The 16,584-nt window shown below is 43.0% G+C and overlaps 1 pseudogene; it reads right to left on the bottom strand.

Annotated features, from left to right (window-relative positions):
• Positions 1-7,852: 7,852 nt before the first annotated feature.
• On the bottom strand, positions 7,853-9,033 carry LOC101092758 (annotated as a pseudogene).
• Positions 9,034-16,584: the final 7,551 nt, after the last annotated feature.

Consider the following 16,584-nt stretch of genomic DNA (forward strand, 5'->3'; position numbering starts at 1 on the left):
GGCCCTTGTGCTGATTTTATGTCGAGGAGTGCATAGCCCCCTAAAGCCTCATGGAGACTGACTACTGCACTATGTCCTTCTCTTTCCCTGTGTTTCTCACAAAAGACCCACCACTGAACACTGTCAAGTCAGCGCTGGGACCAGGAACGTCAGAGGAGCCAGACCAAGGGCTCGGATCTCCCTTCAGGGCTACGAGGGGGTCAGGATCTGGCAATATCACGCTGGGTTCAAAAGGAAGCACCAAGCTGACCGCAGACCGGTTCATAGCTGGTCCGGAGATGCATGACGAGTGTTATCTTATGAACATGTCAATTAGAAGTAGCCCCCTGTGGCATGTGTAAGTTAAGCATCCCAGGGCTGAAGCCGGAGGCTTTGTGGGCAGAGGGACAGCTGCAGAGGGGCCTTCGGCCCCTGAGCACCCAACAGAATCTAGTCACACAGAGAAGTGAGCTGTGGTTGTGCGCACACCTGCAGCCTCAGAGGGTTAGTGGCTCTCTTGTCCTTGTGGCGGGAGAGAGGTTTACCAGAGTCAGGCACTCCCAGCACAGGGGGAGCAATTACACATTTCCACCCACTGTTTACTTCACATTCCAGGTATGTTTATCTATCAGCTCCAAAACTACGTAAGGTGTTACATAGAACAACTTGTCAAATATTGTTTGTGTTCCTGACCCAAGAGGCAATCCTAGACCTAGAATGTAGCATGGGGAAGTGAAAATGCTCAGACAATCTGGTAAAGCATCCTAACACCATCTCCTGGCAGCTGCTACCTGGCCTGGAGGAAAGCTTGCCCAAATCATTAGGGCCCCAGTGTTCTTGGTGCAGGACGGGGATGACTTGTACCCCTGCTGTGTGGGGTTGCTGTGAGGCAACAAAGGTATCAGCACAGAGCACATCCCGAAATGTGTATTAGTTTTTCAACAAGTAGGGGCTGTCGTTAGAGCGGAGTAAGTGAACAGAAGCTAGATTTAACAATTCCACTGAGTCAAGACTGTGACCGTCTTCTGCAGGCACATTTGAAATTTAAATATCACTGGCAACATCATATCAAGAGTTTTCAATAATTTCTGTTGCAAAAGAATGTTTTAAATGTGAGAAACAACCCTCTCACCCAAACACAAAATAAATTAAGCTGTCAAGGATTTCTCGTGCAGTAAGAGTTTGAAGCACTGAATTCATAAACTGCACTATTTTATATGTTTTCCTTTTGTACTTCAGTCTGTCTACTATGGACAAAAATGGAATAGCAATGTTTTAAGAAATCCACTAGATGTAGTTACTGAGTAACCTTGCTATGCAGTGAATATAAAATGATATTTGTCTTTAAGAAAGACAACCCCTGCTGTTGGACTTATTTTTAGCAAAACAGAAGACACAGGAACTTGATGAACTAGAAATAGAACTCTAACGAGTAATGTAGATAATACTCAAATTCTGATTGTATCCAGCTCATATCTAGAAGAAGAGTTTTGTAGAATCAGAGCCATGAAAAGAACAAAACTGTTTCCACCCAACACCACCTAGAAGAGACACGTTTGCGGGAAAGCACAGAAGAGTGCTGTGGAGTTCAGAATTGCCAGCTCACTATTTCTGACCTTTCAACGTCCAGAGTCAAGCATGCTTTTCGAAGTCCTCTTAGCATTTTTTTTTAATTTAAGTTTACTTATTTATTTTGAGAGAGACAGAGACAGTGTAAGTGGGGAAGGGGCAGAGAGAGAGAGGGAGAGAGAGAGAGAATCCTAAGCAGGCTCCATGCTGTCAGTGCAGAGCCCGACGGGGTCTTGAATTCCTGAAACCGTGAGATCATGACCTGAACTGAAACGGACAGTTGGACACTTAACCAACTGAGCCACCCAGGCGCCCCTCAAAGTCCTCTTAGCCATTTTAATAGATATCCTTTATACTCGTCAGTCAAATAATTCTAGAAATTTTAGGTAGGAAGACTTGTGAGGAAAGTCTTTCAACTCTTTCCTTTAACAGAAGGCCAAGGGATTTGCCAAAGTCCTATAATTATTTAGAGACAAAGCTTGGTCTGCCATCCAGGTGAGTTTGCCCTCAGTCTATTGTTCCCTGAGAAGTACAATCCTTCACGCAACTCTTTAGCAGAGGTCTCTCTTCTCATTCTCTAAGTTCTAGGCCATTAATGATGTTCACCAAAACTCAGTTAGAAGGACTCTTATTTATATAAGAGCAAAGAAGAGAAGGATAAGTAAATGCTCTAACTTTCTGCTGAAAGAGACGATCTCTGGGGACTCTGGCACAGTCTCCCTTCAGTTAAGAAATCTCTTTTACACACAGCAAGTCACAGCAACCTGTGCTCATTTGATATTTTCTGGCTCTTGGTTACACTTGGGCACAGTCTGTGTGAGTCGGCCCAGAGTCGAAACTCCTTCCAGAATTGTGTCTTGTTTTCCTGTCTACGTCCTGTAAGATCCACAGTCTCTCATCTCTCCCACACCTGACTCTACAATAGGCTCAGGATATGAATGTAAGTAAGACGTGGTCCCTGACCTCACAGGGGTTAGAATTCCACGCACTCAGTGAACAGTTATTGGCTTGAAGTAATTTAATTTCATCTTTGGACATTTTCTCACAAGACAGTAGAGTGGTTGAGAGAGACTTCTCTGGAGTTGGACCTCCTGGGGCTTAAATTTTAGTTCTTCCCCTTCCTGTCAGTGTTACTTTGGACATGTCCTGTATGGTCTCAGCTTCAGGTGTCTAGTAACTTTCAACAGCTTGTGGGCATTTTCCAAGTGCTGTACTTCTGTTTACTCACTTCATCTTTGTATCAGCTCTTTGAGGTAGGGAGTATTGTTATCCCCACCTTACAGATGAAGAAACTGAGACTCCAAGGTTTTGAGCAGATAAAAGGGGCAGAATCTGAATGCTCTATGCTTCTAACCACTGTTACACAGCCTTGAAGTAGAGAGCAGAAAGCAGCAACAGGTGACTGTGGGCATGAAGTGAAATGACTCACAGTAAACGTTCAGTGATACTTGTGCTGAGAGTAATTGTCAGATGTCGATGCTTCTCAGTCACTGGAAATTTCCTACGAAATCCTTCATCCATCCTGCAGGGGCTTAGATCGTAACAGTTCACCTTGGTTTGGACCATCTTTCTTCAGAATGCTTCCTCTCTGCTCATTGCCTAATCTCGTGGTGTCCTATTTCTGTCATAGTGCTAAATGGCATGGAAAGTTCCCGGACATTGTCCAAAGGGAACTGTCAGAGTTGACACTTGCTAAATGATATATTTCTGCTCAGAACAAAATAAGGGCTGGGCTTCTTACTCACAATGCATTGCAATCACAAATGTTGCTGGCAGAGGCAGGAGGGGCCTGTGTGCTCACAAAGGCACATTTTTGTGGCTCATTGAAACAGGATATTTCATTTCATACTAAAATTGCCTATTCTCCAAAGAAGCATCACACAGACTTTTTCTTTCTTACTGCGGTAGGCACCTGTTTTCACACTTCCTTGGCCTGTGGTAAAACTGTTTTGTACTATGAGTGCTCAGGCTTTGATCTGCTGGGATGGCCTTCTCTGAGGCACCTCACTTCACCCACCTATGCTCCAGGTGTCCTGGTCTTGGTGGCCCAGGCAGGCTGTGTCCCTGGTGGCTGTAAGTCTTGCTGATTTCTGGCCACAGTCAACCTTGTGAAACTAAAGGCAAAACAAGGTGTTTTCCCCACAGCAATTGTTTTTAAGTTTGTTTTTCAGAAGTGGCAATAGTTACAAAATATTGCTCAGGGCTAGTGCCTAGCAATTTGTCAAACAAATGCCACCAGACCTGTGCCGTTAGAGAACAACTTGCCCTGGAAAGCATTAATGAATGTGGCCAATGTCTTTCTCTGAATTTATTCACTGAAATAATGGTAACTGTGTGAAAGCAGAGCTGATGTGCATCATTAGCTACAACTAAAAGGTACTACTATGTGGCAAGCCCTATGCTAAGCAGCTTTCAGCCCACACCTCATTCGGTCTGAAAAACAACCTTCACCAGTGAGAGCCGAGAGGGTCTCTGGCGCTTACCTAGGTCCACACAAGAGAGGAACAGCCATGCCAGCAAAGCCTGTGTTAACCACCTCTGCCCTGGAAAAGGCAAACATAGAGAACCAACAGGACCTGGGCAGTGCTAGGACCAGAGAATGGGGAAAAAAGAAAATGATCCTCTCTTCTCCTTCTGGAGTTCTCTATCACCAGGTATTTTAGAGAAGTTTTAATAAAACTGGCAGAGGTATGGAGGGACAATAAAAAAAAAAAAAGCAGCCTTATCCCTCCCCCCCACCCCTACCCAGGCTGCTGACCATGTAGATTCTTCAGATTGGCTTTCCATGACTTTTTAAAAACCTGTTTATATGCTTTTCACCTTTGGAGGTGTATGTCTCAACATGCGAACACCAGTTCTGATCATGTATTCAACCATCCATTTAGTTATTCATTCCGCCATTCATTTCTCAAACTTTTCTTGTGTCCCACGCCAAATGGCGTCCTGGGTGTGGGCATCGCAGACGTGAGCGAGCAGTGGACGTCCCCCGTCTGAGCCACCGTTGCCTGGGCCACCTCCTGATTCTGCACATCTTCCCTCCTGCAGCTCCCTACTGGGGTCATCCTGTTGACAGCTCTAGACTCTGGTGGTCTACTTCCTTGACTGCGCTTTCTTCTGTCTTCTACTGGATAACTTTTACTTATTTTATCTCCTTCTTCTCAGCTGGGGGTTCCCTTAGGAAACTGTCCATGACTGCCTCCTCACTCTTACCTCAGTTTACATGTGTACCTTTCTTGGAACCAACCTTCACCACAACACACCCCAAATGAGGCTGTGATTGCCTCCCTGGTTGACTGTCCCCACTGCAGACACTGTGCCTTCTTGAGCAGACAGAGCCTGAGAACTTAGCGGAGCTCATGGAATATAGTGAAAACCAAATACCTGGTTATTGAATGAATGTTTAGGTTCTCATCTCTGCCCTGATTGCTGGCCTTCCTGAAGCTTGCTTGTTCAACTCTAATTTCTGTGACCTATTAAATTTCCCTCCAATCTCTTTTCCCGCACTCTACCTCTCTTTCTTTCTCTTTCTCCAATCCTTCCCATCCAAATCCTGACTTTATCACTTACCAGATCTGTGATGTAAGGCAAGTTGCTTCTCTGAGCCTCCTATTCTCACTTATGAGATGGGAATCATAGGAACACCTAACTCATAAGCATCACTGTCAGGGTGAATGAGGCCAGGCACATGGAACACTCACCAAGTAGCCTAAGGCAGGCACTAGTACATGTTAGCTCCAATTATAAAGCTACTATCTTGGAAGAATTCAAATTAAGAACTATTTGGGGATTCCAGGTGAGGAATGTAGCTCTAGTGAACTACATTTACTTTCTACTGAAAAGCAGTCCTCCAAACTTCAGAAAATGGTCTTCAGAAAACCCAAGCCCATGACTCCAGAGGAATTTGCATGGAGCAAGAGACCCAGAGAAGCCCCTCCTTGTTCAGTCCTGTTACCAAATGAATCCTTGCACCAGTGGGGTGAAGCTGCCATGGCCTGGATCACCTTGCTTCTGCTGGAACGTCTTTTACCCACAGACCTCTCAATGGTGCTGAATATTTTGAAATCTACAAAATACTTTAGGAATAGCGTGACCAAATAATTTGTTGTCTAAACCAGGAGACTTTAGAAAGTGAAAGAGGCCACATGAATAATTACACTTAAGACAACAGATATAAATGGGGACTCTCTGGGCAAACCAGCTTGTATGATCTTACCTTCAGCTGCCAGCTTTCTGTTTTGGTGATAAGACGTCATACCTCCTAATGCCCAAGTGATTTCTCCTCAAGCGAACTACACTCAGCTGTTAGATTTTTTTCTCTTCTCACTAATTTTCCAGTTTACAAGACACACCAATCAGGATTACCAAATTTAATTATTGGGAATGAAAAAGGCGAGATAATGCTTTGCCAACACATTAATTAGCTATTCAATAAGCACAAGCAAAATTTGTTCTAGTCACCAGGTAGCAAGCAAACAGAACTTTGCATGGAAAGTAGTGTCCACTTCCATATAGTGAATACTCACCACTGCATTCATGGCAGGGATACCTGAGCGCTAATTCAACTCTACCACTTTGTCACTGCAAAATGTTAATATATTTGAAAAATGTTTAGGTTTATTTCTTTATTTTGAGGGAGAGAGAGAGAGAGAGAGAGAGACCGTGCATGTGCACGCCAGTGGGGGAGGGGCAGAGAGAGAAGGAGAGAGAGTCCCAAGCAGTCTCTGTGCTGTCAGCTCAGAGTCTGATGCAGGGCTTGATCTCCCAAACCATGAGATCATGACCTGAGCCAAAATCAACAGTCAGATGCTTAACCAATGGAGCCACCTAGGCTCTCCTGTATTTGAAATTTTTTGCAGCCTTGGGCACTAGCCTTCAGGGTAAACACAGGCTGTCTGTTGGCCAATGGGGGGAGATGCTGGTCCTAAATTGCAGCAGACCTTGCCGTGTGTCTCCCAGTCTGTCCCAGCAGGGTTGAGAGCTGAATGACCATGGTGTTTCAGTTTCCTGACTCTAAGTGGCAGGATTGTCCTGTGTTGGTGACTCTCAAACCTGGGTGCTTATTTGAATCTATTGGGGGGGGGGTTTCAAAGAACATGCTGAATCAGAAACCCAGATCTGGAATTTGTTTTTTAAAAAATAAACTCACTGGTAATTAATGATTAGCTTATTTTGGAATCATCAACTAGACAATATCAGAGTTCTGATTCAGTCCTAAAGTGTTGGAATTCCTAACAGGACAAGTAAGTAATAGAGAAAATATCAGGATATCTGAGGTAGAAATAGATATTCTTCCCCTTTACAGTGTTATAAATAAGTAGAAATTGTTCCCAGAAGCCTGACTTGTACCAGATACTTCAGGACTTAAAATTACCTCTCAGGTTTGAAGTAATTCCATGGCAGCAAATTTTAAAGATGGTGGCATCCAGTGGAAAGTATGGGCGAGAAGAGGAGACTTTTGCTGCCCAGTAAGGCTCTACCAAGGTTATGTGCACCATGACAATTCACATCTAAACTATCATATAAACAAAACAGTTTAGGGAAGGTATAGTGAACAGAAGATTGGGATTTCAGATTTTTGGAAATCCTTGTCTGACACTCCAACAATTCCTTAGACACCATGTTCTTATCTTCAGCCTAACAGCAATTAGGTCGTTAGACTGGCTAATAATGTGTTCCAATACTTTGAGGACTTTGCTGTTGACTACTCTTATGGTAGGAGAAACATGCACATAAAGTAGCTTCTTTGCAAGAAAACCATTAGTTAATACTAAGAAGTTTTCTTGGTTGTGTTAGTTTTAGCAATTTCAAAAGTATGTGAATGACAGAACAATAGAACCCTAGACTAGTTTATACCAGGAACGTGTGTGTGTGTGTGTGTGTGTGTGTGTGTATGAAATACGGAAGCACATGCTGGGAAAGTAGCTCAAAGTAGCTCAAAGTAGAATAGTGGATCAGGAAAAGCTAAGTTATTTTTTTAAACTTTATTTATACATATTTAATTAAAATGGAATAGGCATAAACCAAAAAGAAAAAAAATTAGGATAAAGAGTCACTACCATTTTGTTTGCTTCCATTGTGCCATGATTTTTTTTAAGTTTATTTAATTTTGAGAGAGAGAGAGCATGCACATGAGCGGGGGAGGGGCAGAGAGGCAGGCAGAGAATCTGAAGTAGGCTCCAGGCTCTGAGCTGTCCACACAGAGACTGACTCAGAGCTCAAACCCATGATCCATGAGACCTGAGCCAAAGTTGGACACTAACCAACTGAGCTACCCAGGCACCCCTCCTCAACTGTGCCATGATTTTTAAACCTCAGGAATGGTGTGATCCATCAGGCTTTTCATAATGCTTGGTGCCATCCATTTAATAATATAAAATGGATATTGTATTTGAATAATATATTCAAAGATAAAAGTAGGCATGGTTGTAATAGTAACTATAGTCTCAGATGTTGACCATATGTTTGCAGTTTGAGAGTCCTTCAACTCAATGACATTGTGCCCACTAACTTCACAGATGCTGTGTTCTGTGAGAAGACCGATTCTGGCTGCCGAACTATCTTTCACTATGGGTGTTATCTTTCCATTTTTATTTTTATTATTATTATTTTTTTAATGTTTATTTATTTTTGAGAGACAGAGCACAAGCAGGGGAGGGGCAGAGAGAGAAGGAGATACAGAATCCGAAGCAGGTTCCAAGCTCTGAGCTGTCAGCACAGAGCTCGACATGGAGCTCGAACTCACGAACCCTGAGATAGTGACCCGAACCAAAGTCAGATGCTTAACAGACTGAGCCACCCAGATGCTCCATCTTTCCATTTTTAAAGATAAAGCCAACATGTCCAGTACTACCTTCACACAAGGTGATTGTCCGTTCAGAGGGCCTGTCCTGGAATCTGTTCGGAGGGCCTGTCCTGGAACATCCTGGACAGTCAGTAATCTTCTCTCAAAGGCCTTGTGCTTCATCGCGCTCCAGCCTCTGCACAGTTTTCCAAGCTGATCTGGAGTACGTGGTCTCCAAATTTCAGACCAACCAATCAGGCAGGAGATTTTGCCTGGACCAGCTGAACAAATACACCATTACTACTGATATTATTACTGATTTAAGCCTGAGCCTAATTTCTCCATCTTGGTCCTTACACAAAATGACTTCCCCAAACCCATGCTTAACTTATGCTCCACAAAGTCCAACATCGTTGCCAGTTATGGGAGCCACCACATTCCTGCTGGAAGGTCTTGCTACCAGCTGCCCCTGATCTGATGCTCCAGGGACCAAGGCTCTATTTGCAGGGATTTCTTCTTCATTAAAACTCAGGCCCACGTACCAAGAGAGCTCCAGATGCGTTCGGTAAAGAGATTTCCCTCTTGGAGATGGGAGCAGAAGCTTCAGATGAAATTGCTGGCTTGGCAGCATTTGCAGAAAAGGCAGCTTGAGCCCGAATTACTTTGCTTACTTTCAGGTCTTCAAGAGATGGCTACAGAGACATTTTTGCAGGACTTTTCTAGGCCCCAAGGACCTGCTCTCTGCCACCACCTCCCAGTAGCTGGTGCAGACTTCCACGAGCAGATGAGAGAAGAGCCACACCTATTGTTGGTTTTGAAAAAATCTTTCGAACTTACTGGAAGTAATTCGAGAAAACCAGAACTTGAAGACATTAATTACAGGTATACACTGTGTGAGTCCAAATGTTCAGGTTTTTGAATTTAAAATAATTCACTACATTTACAATTAAATTAATTAATTAATTAATTAATAATAATTAAGTCTATATGTATTGTGTTAAATGAATATTTGATATTTTTAAAAAGTGCACCATAGTTTATTTCAATTGTGTGGATATAGCATAAACATGGCAATAACCTAAATGTTTATTAGAAGGTTGGGTGGTAAACATGGGGCAAATCCTTAGTAGAATGGAGTACATCCATTAAAATGCAACAAAATAGATTTATATTTATTTATAATAGAAACATTTAAATAACATACTTTAAGTTAAAAATCAGGTTACAGAACATCTTTTATGGTATAATCTCATTTTTATTCAATTATACATTCTATCTAAGCTCATAAAGAGATCTAGAAATTTATTCTCTAAAATGTTTGTGATGTTTGCCCCTGGAGAAAAATCACCACTGCATCTAAATAAATTGACTGTCTCAAACTTTACAGTATGTTACAATAGGCACATGTTTCATAAACACACTCAAGGGTCTGATCTCATGCACAAAAGACTGTGACACAGGTTGTGCCTCTCTGCTGAGGCCACGGCCACAGGAGCTGAGTTTACATGTATGCTTGCAAGATGATGCTGGCTGTCACGGAGAGCTGTACAATGGGATGTCTACTGATTCAGCTGTTTTTAGGTAGCATCTCCTGGGTCTGGAATAACTCAGGGAGTCAGCACAAGGAGTGGACTAGTATATAACCCATGAACCTGTATCCAGGTTGGCAGCCTGGGAAAGGGAAGACAGCACCAAGGCTCCCTTTCGTGTCACCAGAGCTGCCTGACTGCCTTCTTATGGCTTGTAAAGCAGCTGTTACTTCCTATTTTAAAGTGAACCAGAGAGAAGAAAGGAAGACAGATTCAGAGGCTCATATGGAAAGCATCCTTGGCCCATGTATGTTGGACTAGTGTGAACAGGGTCTCTGAGATGAACAGGTATCTTCTTTTTTTTTTTTAATTTTTTTTTTCAACGTTTATTTATTTTTGGGACAGAGAGAGAGAGACAGAGCATGAACGGGGGAGGGGCAGAGAGAGAGGGAGACACAGAATCAGAAACAGGCTCCAGGCTCCGAGCCATCAGCCCAGAGCCTGATGCGGGGCTCGAACTCACGGACCGCGAGATCGTGACCTGGCTGAAGTCGGACGCTTAACCGACTGCGCCACCCAGGAGCCCCTGAACAGGTATCTTCTGACATTTGAGGTGAGTCAACTGCATATAGGTATATGCAGGTATATAGGTCATATCTTGCCTTATGTGCTTGAGTATTTCGACTTAAAATTCCCATAGTGTGACCCACCAAAGACTTAATTTTTTTTATATATGAAATTTATTGACAAATTGGTTTCCATACAACACCCAGTGCTCATCCCAAAAGGTGCCCTCCTCAATACCCATCACCCACCCTCTCCTCCCTCCCACCCGCCATCAACCCTCAGTTTGTTCTCAGTTTTTAACAGTCTCTTATGCTTTGGCTCTCTCCCACTCTAACCTCTTTTTTTTTTTTTTTCTCCTTCCCCTCCCCCATGGGTTCCTGTTAAGTTTCTCAGGATCCACATAAGAGTGAAACCATATGGTATCTGTCTTTCTCTGTATGGCTTATTTCACTTAGCATTACACTCTCCAGTTCCATCCACATTGCTACAAAAGGCCATATTTCATTTTTTCTCATTGCCACGTACTATTCCATTGTGTATATAAACCACAATTTATCCATTCATCAGTTGATGGACATTTAGGCTCTTTCCATAATTTGGCTATTGTTGAGAGTGCTGCTATGAACATTGGGGTACAAGTGCCCCTATGCATCAGTACTCCTGTATCCCTTGGATAAATTCCTAGCAGTGCTATTGCTGGGTCATAGGGTAGGTCTATTTTTAATTTTCTGAGGAACCTCCACACTGCTTTCCAGAGCGGCTGCACCAATTTTCATTCCCACCAACAGTGCAAGAGGGTTCCCGTTTCTCCACATCCTCTCCAGCATCTATAGTCTCCTGATTTGTTCATTTTGGCCACTCTGACTGGCGTGAGGTGATACCTGAGAGTGGTTTTGATTTGTATTTCCCTGATAAGGAGCGACGCTGAACATCTTTTCATGTGCCTGTTGGCCATCCGGATGTCTTCTTTAGAGAAGTGTCTATTCGTGTTTTCTGCCCATTTCTTCACTGGGTTATTTGTTTTTCGGGTGTGGAGTTTGGTGAGCTCTTTATAGATTTTGGAGACTAGCCCTTTGTCCGATATGTCATTTGCGAATATCTTTTCCCATTCCGTTGGTTGCCTTTTAGTTTTGTTGGTTGTTTCCTTTGCTGTGCAGAAGCTTTTTATCTTCATAAGGTCCCAGTAATTCACTTTTGCTTTTAATTCCCTTGCCTTTGGGGATGTGTCGAGTAAGAGATTGCTACGGCTGAGGTCAGAGAGGTCTTTTCCTGCTTTCTCCTCTAAGGTTTTGATGGTTTCCTGTCTCACATTTAGGTCCTTTATCCATTTTGAGTTTATTTTTGTGAATGGTGTGAGAAAGTGGTCTAGTTTCAACCTTCTGCATGTTGCTGTCCAGTTCTCCCAGCACCATTTGTTAAAGAGGCTTTTTTCCATTGGATGTTCTTTCCTGCTTTGTCAAAGATGAGTTGGCCATACGTTTGTGGGTCTAGTTCTGGGGTTTCTATTCTATTCCATTGGTCTATGTGTCTGTTTTTGTGCCAATACCATGCTGTCCTGATGATGACAGCTTTGTAGTAGAGGCTAAAGTCTGGGATTGTGATGCCTCCTGCTTTGGTCTTCTTCTTCAAAATTCCTTTGGCTATTCGGGGCCTTTTGTGGTTCCATATGAATTTTAGGATTGCTTGTTCTAGTTTCGAGAAGAATGCTGGTGCCATTTTGATTGGGATTGCATTGAATGTGTAGATAGCTTTGGGTAGTATTGACATTTTGACAATATTTATTTTTCCAATCCATGAGCAGGGAATGTCTTTCCATTTCTTTAAATCTTCTTCAATTTCCTTCATAAGCTTTCTATAGTTTCAGCATACAGATCCTTTACATCTTTGGTTAGATTTATTCCTAGGTATTTTATGCTTCTTGGTGCAATTGTGAATGGGATCAGTTTCTTTATTTGTCTTTCTGTTGCTTCATTGTTAGTGTATAAGAATGCAACTGATTTCTGTACATTGATTTTGTATCCTGCAACTTTGCTGAATTCCTGTATCAGTTCTAGCAGACTTTTGGTGGAGTCTATCGGATTTTCCGTGTATAATATCATGTCATCTGCAAAAAGCGAAAGCTTGACTTCATCTTTGCCAATTTTGATGCCTTTGATTTCCTTTTGTTGTCTGATTGCTGATGCTAGAACTTCCAGCACTATGTTAAACAGCAGCAGTGAGAGTGGGTATCCTTGTCGTGTTCCTGATCTCGGAAAAAGCTCTCAGCTTTTCCCCGTTGAGGATGATGTTAGCTGTGGGCTTTTCATAAATGGCTTTTATGATCTTTAAGTATGTTCCTTCTATCCCGACTTTCTCAAGAGTTTTTATTAAGAAAGGGTGCTGGATTTTGTCAAAGGCCTTTTCTGCATCGATTGACAGGATCATATGGTTCTTCTCTTTTTTTTTGTTAATGTGATGTATCACGTTGATTGATTTGCGAATGTTGAACCAGCCCTGCATCCCAGGAATGAATCCCACTTGATCATGGTGAATAATTCTTTTTATATGCCATTGAATTCGATTTGCTAGTATCTTATTGAGAATTTTTGCATCCATATTCATCAGGGATATTGGCCTGTAGTTCTCTTTTTTTACTGGGTCTCTGTCTGGTTTAGGAATCAAAGTAATACTGGCTTCATAGAATGAGTCTGGAAGTTTTCCTTCCCTTTCTATTTCTTGGAATAGCTTGAGAAGGATAGGTATTATCTCTGCTTTAAACGTCTGGTAGAACTCCCCTGGGAAGCCATCTGGTCCTGGACTCTTATTTGTTGGGAGATTTTTGATAACCGATTCAATTTCTTCGCTGGTTATGGGTCTGTTCAAGCTTTCTATTTCCTCCTGATTGAGTTTTGGAAGAGTGTGGGTGTTCAGGAATTGGTCCATTTCTTCCAGGTTGTCCAATTTGTTGGCATATAATTTTTCATAGTATTCCCTGATAATTGTTTGTATCTCTGAGGGATTGGTTGTAATAATTCCATTTTCATTCATGATTTTATCTATTTGGGTCATCTCCCTTTTCTTTTTGAGAAGCCTGGCTAGAGGTTTGTCAATTTTGTTTATTTTTTCAAAAAACCAACTCTTGGTTTCGTTGATCTGCTCTACAGCTTTTTTAGATTCTATATTGTTTATTTCTGCTCTGATCTTTATTATTTCTCTTCTTCTGCTGGGTTTAGGCTGCCTTTGCTGTTCTGCTTCTAGTTCCCTTAGGTGTGCTGTTAGATTTTGTATTTGGGATTTTTCTTGTTTCTTGAGATAGGCCTGGATTGCAATGTATTTTCCTCTCAGAACTGCCTTCGCTGCATCCCAAAGCGTTTGGATTGTTGTATTTTCATTTTCGTTTGTTTCCATATATTTTTTAATTTCTTCTCTAATTGCCTGGTTGACCCACTCATTCGTTAGTAGGGTGTTCTTTAACCTCCATGCTTTTGGAGGTTTTCCAGACTTTTTTCTGTGGTTGATTTCAAGCTTCATAGCATTGTGGTCTGAAAGTATGCATGGTATAATTTCAATTCTTGTAAACTTATGAAGGGCTGTTTTGTGACCCAGTATATGATCTATCTTGGAGAATGTTCCATGTGCACTCGAGAAGAAAGTATATTCTGTTGCTTTGGGATGTAGAGTTCTAAATATATCTGTCAAGTCCATCTGATCCAATGTCTCATTCAGGGCCCTTGTTTCTTTATTGACCGTGTGTCTAGATGATCTATCCATTACTGTAAGTGGGGTGTTAAAGTCCCCTGCAATTACCACATTCTTATCAATAAGGTTGCTTATGTTTATGAGTAATTGTTTTATATATTTGGGGGCTCCGGTATTCGGCGCATAGACATTTATAATTGTTAGCTCTTCCTGATGGATAGACCCTGTAACTATTATATAATGTCCTTCTTCATCTCTTGTTACAGCCTTTAATTTAAAGTCTAGTTTGTCTGATATAAGTATGGCTACTCCAGCTTTCTTTTGGCTTCCAGTAGCATGATAAATAGTTCTCCATCCCCTCACTCTCAATCTAAAGGTGTCCTCAGGTCTAAAATGAGTCTCTTGTAGACAGCAAATAGATGGGTCTTGTTTTTTAATCCATTCTGATACCCTATGTCTTTTGGTTGGTGCATTTAATCCATTTACATTCAGTGTTATTATAGAAAGATACGGGTTTAGAGTCATTGTGATGTCTGTATGTTTTATGCTTGTAGTGATGTCTCTGGGACTTTGTCTCACAGGGTCCCCCTTAGGATCTCTTGTAGGGCTGGTTTAGTGGTGACAAATTCCTTCAGTTTTTGTTTGTTTGGGAAGACCTTCATCTCTCCTTCTATTCTAAATGACAGACTTGCTGGATAAAGGATTCTCGGCTGCATATTTTTTCTGTCTAGCACCCTGAAAATCTCGTGCCAATTCTTTCTGGCCTGCCAAGTTTCAAAAGAGAGATCAGTCACGAGTCTTATAGGTCTCCCTTTATATGTGAGGGCACGTTTACCCCTTGCTGCTTTCAGAATTTTCTCTTTATCCTTGTATTTTGCCAGTTTCACTATGATATGTCGTGCAGAAGATCGATTCAAGTTACGTCTGAAGGGAGTTCTCTGTGCCTCTTGGATTTCCATGCCTTTTTCCTTCCCCAGTTCAGGGAAGTTCTCAGCTATTATTTCTTCAAGTACCCCTTCAGCACCTTTCCCTCTCTCTTCCTCCTCTGGGATACCAATTATGCGTATATTATTTCTTTTTAGTGTATCACTTAGTTCTCTAATTTTCCCCTCATACTCCTGGATTTTTTTATCTCTCTTTTTCTCAGCTTCCTCTTTTTCCATAACTTTATCTTCTAGTTCACCTATTCTCTCCTCTGCCTCTTCAAGCCGAGCTGTGGTGGTTTCCATTTTGTTATGCATTTCGTTTAAAGCGTTTTTCAGCTCCTCGTGACTGTTCCTTAGTCACTTGATCTCTGTAGCAAGAGATTCTCTGCTGTCCTATATACTGTTTTCAAGCCCAGCGATTAATTTTATGACTATTATTCTAAATTCACTTTCTGTTATATTATTTAAATCCTTTTTGATCAGCTCATTAGCTGTTGTTATTTCCTGGAGATTCTTCTGAGGGGAATTCTTCCGCTTGGTCATTTTGGATAGTCCCTGGCGTGGTGAGGACCTGCAGGGCACTTCCCCTGTGTTGTGGTGTATAACTGGAGTTGGTGGGCGGGGCCGCAGTCAGACCTGATGTCTGCCCCCAGCCCACCGCTGGGGCCACAGTCAGACTGGTGTGTGCCTTCTCTTCCCCTCTCCTAGGGGCGGGATTCACTGTGGGGTGGTGTGGCCCGTCTGGGCTACTTGCACACTGCCAGGCTTGTGATGCTGGGGATCTGGCGTATTAGCTGGGGTGGGTAGGCAAGGTGCACAGGGGCAGGAGGGGCAGGCTTAGATCGCTTCTCCTTAGGTGATCCACTTCAGGAGGGGCCCTGTGGCAGCGGGAGGGAGTCAGATCCGCTGCCGGAGGTTTGGCTCCGCAGAAGCACAGAGTTGGGTGTTTGCGCGGAGCGAGCAGGTTCCCTGGCAGGAACTGGTTCTCTTTGGGATTTTGGCTGGGGGATGGGCGGGGGAGATGGCGCTGGCGAGCACCTTTGTTCCCCACCAAACTGAGCTCTGTCCTCCGGGGGCTCAGCAGCTCTCCCTCCCTTTGTCCTCCAGCCTTCCCGCTTTCTGAGCAGAGCTGTTAACTTATGACCTCCCAGAGGCTAAGTCGCGCTTGCTGTCGGAACACAGTCCGTCAGGCCCCTCCGCTTTTGCAAGCCAGACTCGGGGGCTCTGCTTGGCCTGCGAGCCGCCCCTCCACCCCGGCTCCCTCCCGCCAGTCCGTGGAGCGCGCACCGCCTCGCCGCCCTTCCTACCCTCTTCCGTGGGCCTCTCGTCTGCGTTTGGCTCCGGCGACTCCGTTCTGCTTATCCTCTGGCTGTTTTCTGGGTTATTTAGGCAGGTATAGGTGGAATCTAAGTGATCAGCAGGACGTGCGGTGAGCCCAGCGTCCTCCTAAGCCGCCATCTTGCAAACCTCCTAAAGACTTAATTTACAGAGCGTTTCAAAACCACATTGTTACAGTTGTCTGTTAGGATACTTTCAATGAAAATGACCACTTAGC

The sequence above is a fragment of the Felis catus genome, chromosome A3 (assembly GCF_018350175.1).
Source record: "Felis catus isolate Fca126 chromosome A3, F.catus_Fca126_mat1.0, whole genome shotgun sequence".
In the NCBI taxonomy this organism is placed as follows: domain Eukaryota; kingdom Metazoa; phylum Chordata; class Mammalia; order Carnivora; family Felidae; genus Felis; species Felis catus.